We start from the raw sequence: 5,480 nt of genomic DNA on the forward strand, positions 1-5,480 counted from the left end.
CATGAAATCTGTATATTGCCTTTGGTAAGATTGTCATTCTTACAATGTTAGTTCTGTCTATCCAGGAGCATGGAAGGTCTTTCCATTTTTTCAAGTCCTCCTCAATTTCTTTCTTGAGTGTTTTTATGTTTTGACTGTATAGATCTTTCACATCCTTGGTTAATGATATTCTAAGGTATTTTAATTTTTTGTTGGTATTGAAAATGGGACAATGTCACTTATTTCTTTCTTTGTATCTTTGTCTTTTGCATATAGAAAAACTTTTGTGTACTGATTTTGTATCCTGCTACTTTGCTGCAGGAGTTAATTGCCTTTAAGAGTTTTGAGATAGAGGTTCTGGGGTCACTTATATATAATCATGTCATCTGTGAATATGGCTAACTTGACTTCTTCCTTTACAATTTGTATCTCTTTGATTCTTTCTCCTGTCTTATGGCTTGAACTAGGCCTCCAGTACTATGTTGAAGAGTAGAGGTGAGAGTGGAATACCCTTCCCCCATCCCTGATTTCTTGTTCCTGATCTCAATGGGAATTCCATCAGTCTCTCTCCATTAAGTATTATTTGGGCTTTAGGAGCTTTATATATAGTCTTTATTATGTTGAGATATAAACTGTCCATGCCTATTTTCTCCAATGTTTTGATCATGAGTGATGATGTATCTTTTCAAAGGCCTTTTCTGCATCTATTGAAATGATCATGTGGTTTTTATGTTTAAGCTTGTTTATGTGGTGAATTACATTGACATATTTCCATATGTTGAACCACCCTTGTGTTCCTGGGATGAAGCCTACTTGATCAAGGTGGATAATGCTTTTGATGTGTTGTTGAACTTAGTTTGCAAGGATTTTGTTCAGAATCTTTTCATCTATGTTCATCAGGGTAATAGGCCAATAGTTTTCTTGTGGCATCTCTATGTAGTTTTGTATTAGTGTGATACTACCTTCATAGAAGGAGTTGGGGAGCTTTTCCTGCTCTCTGATTGTGTGGCAAAGTTTGAAAAAAAGTTGGTTTCAGTTCTTCCACAAAAGTTTGATAGAATTCAGGTAATAAACAATTTGGTCCTGGACTCTTCTTTTTGGGGAGGATTTTGATTGCCTTTTCAATCTTAATGGGTGTAGTAGGGTTGTTTAGGAGATTAATCTTCTGTGAGTGCAGCTTTGGTAGGTGGTATGTGTCCAGAAATTCATCCATTTTCTCCATACTATCTAGTTTTGTGGAGTAGAGATTTTTGAAATAAATACTAATGATTCTCCCAATTTCACTTATGTCTGTTGTGATCTCTCCTTTTTAATTTTTAATTTTGTTAATTTGAAGCATCTCTTTTTCCACTTGATCAAATTGGCCAGGGGCTTTTCAATCTTGATTATTTGTTCAAGGAACCAGCTCTTTGTTTCACCAATTTTCTTAATTGTTCTCTTAGTTTCCAATTCATTAATTTCTGCTCTGATCTTAATTATTTCCTTCTGTATGGAGCTTTTTGGGTTGGTCCTTCTTCATCTTTTTCCAGTGCCTTTAGGTGGATGGCTATATTACTGATTTGGGATCTCTATCTTTGTTATGAAGGCATTTAGTGCTATGAATTTTCCCCTAAGGACTGCCTTCATCGTGTCCCATAACATTTGGTACATTGTGTTCTCATTGTCGTTCATTTCTAGAAATTTTGTAATTTCACTTTTTATTTTGTCCACTACCCATTTATTGTTTAAAAGTGTGTTGTTCAGTTTCCAGGAGCTGGTGTGAATCCTGGCACATCTTTTGTTGTTAGTTTCTAGAAATATAGCACTGTGATCTGATATAATGCAGGAAATTATGTTTATCTTCCTAAATATAAGGAGACAGGCTTTATGATCCAGTATATGATCTATTTTAGAGATGTTTCCATGGGGTGCTGAGAATACTGTGTAACCTGTGGATTTGGGGTATGTGATGTTTTGATTCAGGTGTTCCCCTGTAAACTTAGGTGTACTGAATCTAGGTTTCCAGCTGATGGAGATGTGGGAGTTAATGCCTTCTGGAGGGAATGTATTGTTGGAGGCAGGCTTATAGCCAGTTTCCCCAAGCCAGTGTTTGGTACACTCTCCTGTTTCTATTGTCCACCTTATGTTGGCCAGGGGGGTGATGTCCACTCTGCTCATGCCATCATTTTCCCCTGCCATCATGGAGCTTCCCCTCGAGCCTGTGAGCCAAAATAAACCTGTTTTTCTCACAAGCTGCTCTTGGTTGGGTGATTTCGACCAGCAATGTGAACCCGACTGCAACAGGTTAGAATGTTCTGTAGATGTCCGCTAGGTCTAATTGATATATGGTTTTGTTGACCTCTTTACTTCCTTGCTCATTTTTTGTTTGGAAGATCTATATATTGCTGATAATGGAGTACTGAAGTCTCCAACTATGATGGTGTTGGTGGTTATTTCTGTTTTGTTGTAAAGTAGGTTTTGTTTTATGAATTGTGGTGCACCTGTTTCTGATGCATAAACATGGATGACTGGGATATCCTCTTGTTGGATCATTCCCTTGGTTTTTTAAAAATTTTTAAATTTTTTAATTTATTTATTTGAGAGTGACAGACACAGAGAGAAAGACAGATAGAGGGAGAGAGAGAGAATGGGCGTGCCAGGGCTTCCAGCCTCTGCAAACGAACTCCAGACGTGTGCGCCCCCCTATGCATCTTGCTAACGTGGGACCTGGGGAACCGAGCCTCGAACTGGGGTCCTTAGGCTTGACAGGCAAGCGCTTAACCGCTAAGCCATCTCTCCAGCCCGGATCATTCCCTTGATAAGTAAGAAGTGGCCTTCTTTGTCTTTTTTGATTACTTTTGGCTTAAAGCCTATTTTTTTCCTGATATTATTATAGCTATACCTGCTTGTTTCTTATTTTTGTTTGCTTCGAATATCATTTTGCATCCTTTCAATCTGAGGAGGTATCTGTCTTTAGTGGTGAGGTGGGTATCTTGAAGACTGCAGATTGAAGGACCTAATTATTCAATCCACCCTATTAGCTTATGTCTCTTGATGAGTGAATTAAGGCTATTAATATTTAAGGTAATAATTGTGAGGTTTTATTTAAACCCTGCCATATTATGGTGGTTTATGTAGTTTAGTATTTTCTTGGACTTTTTAGTTTTTTTGTGCCTTCTTTGACTTTGGGTATTGTGATCTGCTTCTTCTAGGCACTTGAGGTTGGTTATTTGATTCTTCTGTGTGGAGAATTCTCTGAAGTTCTCTTTGCAGTTTTGGCTTTGTGTTCATATAGTTGTGAAGCTGAGTTTTATTGTGGAAAGTTTTTCTTTCACCGTCTATTATGAGGGATACTTTTTCTGGGTAGAGTAGTTTGGGTTCTTAGACTTTGCAGTGTTCCATTCCAAGCCCTTCTGGCTCTCAGGGTTTCCATTGTGAAGTCTGAAGTATTTCTGGTGGTGTTACCTTTATATGTAATGTGTTGTTTCTCCCTAGCTGCTTTTAGGACTTTCTCTTTGCGATCAATGTTTAGAGTTTTATTGATGATATGTCTTGGAGAATTTCTCTTTTGTTCCAGTCTGTTTGGAGTTCTGTTAGCTTCTTGTAATTTGATGGGACTTTATTTTGAGAGAGTAGGAAAGTTTTCTTCGATAAGAATTTTGTTGAATAAGTTCTCCATTCCTTTTGTCTGAATTTCTTCCCTTTCTGGTATGCCCATTATCCAAATGTTGGGATGTTTTAGGGTATTCCACATTCCCTCATGTTCTTTTCATAGAAAAAATTTGAACTTATTGAAACTTTTAGACTCATGAACTGTTTGTTCTGAGTTGTCTTCCATTTCTGAGTTTCTGTCCTCCACATGGCTGACTCTATTTTTGAGTGCTTCTATAATGTTTTGGGCTTATTCCATTTGGTTTGTACTTTCTACTGATTTTGTGTGTGTGTGTGTAAAGTTTCCATCCTTCTATTGAGTTCCCTTTTCACATCATTTTATGATTTTCTTAATGCTTCTTGGAATTCAGTCTTGCATTTCTTTATCTCTTCACTGAGTTTATCCAGGTGGTTATGAGGTCCTCTTTTTTTCTCTCTCTCTTCTTCAGATCACTTAACTGTCTTTGGAACCCTTTCTGGTTCTTTTTTATTAGTTCTAAACTAGAGAGGACAGCATTCATACAATTATTGACCCTTTGTTGATTTTCTGCAAATTTTCCTATTTTCTTGACCAGGGTTGCATAGCTTTTATCTTAAATTTGGAGTTCTGATCCTATTGTCTCTTCTGTGTTTTGATTAGAGACATCCATTGTGGGACTGGGCAATCTTGTTGGATTTACTTGCATTTGATTTTTCATATTGTTCCTTTTGCACTGTGGTCTGCCCATCACATTTTAGGAATCTTATTTGATTTAGGAGGAAGCTATAGTCTACCCTTGAAGTGTCTTAAGTGATTATTCCCCTTTTTAGTTGCTTTGGCTAAGCTTCTGATAGCTATGGGGCCTGCCTGCTCAGAGGAAAAGAACCTGTGAGGCTCTGGTAGGGGTCCAGGGATCTGATGAAGGGGCTTGTTGTTTGGTGGTTTGGGTATGGAACTGTGTAGGCAAGTGGCCTGAAGGGATAGGGGGTTGGGGTAAATGGGACAAAACAGACTTGTGTTGTGTTGTGGATGGTGGGGATGTGGATGGGAATACATAGTGGTTCTGCAATGCTGAGTGGTGAGAAGTTGGGATAGCCCCTTTCTGTGGGACTGTGTAGCAGGGGGTGGATGGGGATGCAGGTTCCTGTAACAAAGCAGGGTAGGGATATAGGACTGGTGCAGGTCAGGTCACATGCGGGGGGGGGGAGGTGCATTGATATCCTCTGTGGAGGGGAAATCATTGGGGGGGGGAAGGCTAGCCTGCTGGCCCTGTTCCCAGCAGAGGGGTGGTGGCGTGTGGAGGCTTTTGGTGGTGGTGGGAAATTGGTGGAGGTCCTAATGAGGTGGTAGGGCAGGGGAGGGAGGGATGAAATAGCCTTCTGGCCTGGGTCTGAGTAGCTTGCTGGAAGTGCAGTAGGACCTGGTCTAAGCAGGTCCATTGTGGTCCCCAGTGGAGGGAATGCCTAGAGAGGGAAAGCTAGCCTGTTGACCTAGGTCCTCACAAGAGGGTTGTGAAGGAAGGGGTGACTGAAAGACATTTGTGTGTGGAGCTCCCTGGTGGCAGGAAAGCCTAGGGTTGGGGAAGGCTATCCTGATGTCCTGGGTCCATGTGTGGAGGGGTGGTGGCACATTGAGCTCCCTGTTGTGGGAAAGCTAGGGTGGGGGAATGCTACCCTATTCTTCTGGGCCCACATAGCCTGCAATTAGTGCAGGAGGAACCTATGGCTGGGACTGAGGCTAGGATGGCTGTTTGAGTGGATTGGGGACTGGTGGGCTACCCTGGAGCATGGGAATCAGCAGATTCCTTACTTTGCCTCTCTGTGCCTTCCCACTGGAGGACTACTAGGATCTGCAAACCCCCAAGAGTCCCAATGAACCCTAAATATCTTGT

The sequence above is a fragment of the Jaculus jaculus genome, chromosome 4, assembly GCF_020740685.1.
Source record: "Jaculus jaculus isolate mJacJac1 chromosome 4, mJacJac1.mat.Y.cur, whole genome shotgun sequence".
NCBI lineage: Eukaryota > Metazoa > Chordata > Mammalia > Rodentia > Dipodidae > Jaculus > Jaculus jaculus.